Below are 681 nucleotides of genomic sequence, written 5' to 3'. Positions count from 1 at the left end.
AAGCTTTACTTACTTTGCGTTAGCTAATTGTATGCTATTGGCTTTGGAAAAGAGTGAGAATTTTTGTATGGCAAATAGTGCTATATATAAATGGATAAAGATGTCAACGAGTAGGGTACTTGTTAATTTTGAGATACCCGAACCCTAACCCTATAAAAAAATAACTACCCTAACCCTATTAACTATCCGAATAATTTTAAAAATTACTACCCTAACACTAACCCTATTACATTTTTACTACCCTATAATTATTGTAACCCGTTTAAAAACCCGATTAGATTAAAAAATTATTAGAATCTTTTTCATAGGTTTCCAATTACCTAAAACCGTTTACATATATAGTAATATTTCTCTATGTATTTTATAAAATTAACTACTAATTAAATTAATAAAAACAAAAATAAAAGAATTTAAATTTAAATAATCAAAAACAAAGATCTTAAACATAAACTTAAATAACTAAAAATAAATATCCATACAACGATATAAACTTAAATAACTATACATAAATATCCAAATAACAATATAAACTTAAATAACTAAACACAAAGATCCAAACAAATAACATAAACTTAAATAACAAAAATTATAATTTTTATAAGTTATAATTTTTATAATGTTAACACAAAATAAAAAATAAATATATTTATATTTAAAGTATATGTACTAAAAGTATTATAG

This window comes from Theobroma cacao, chromosome 5 (genome assembly GCF_000208745.1).
Source record: "Theobroma cacao cultivar B97-61/B2 chromosome 5, Criollo_cocoa_genome_V2, whole genome shotgun sequence".
NCBI classification, from domain to species: Eukaryota; Viridiplantae; Streptophyta; class Magnoliopsida; order Malvales; family Malvaceae; genus Theobroma; species Theobroma cacao.
The sequence above is the reverse complement of the archived record's forward strand: the minus strand, read 5'-3'. Positions refer to the sequence as shown.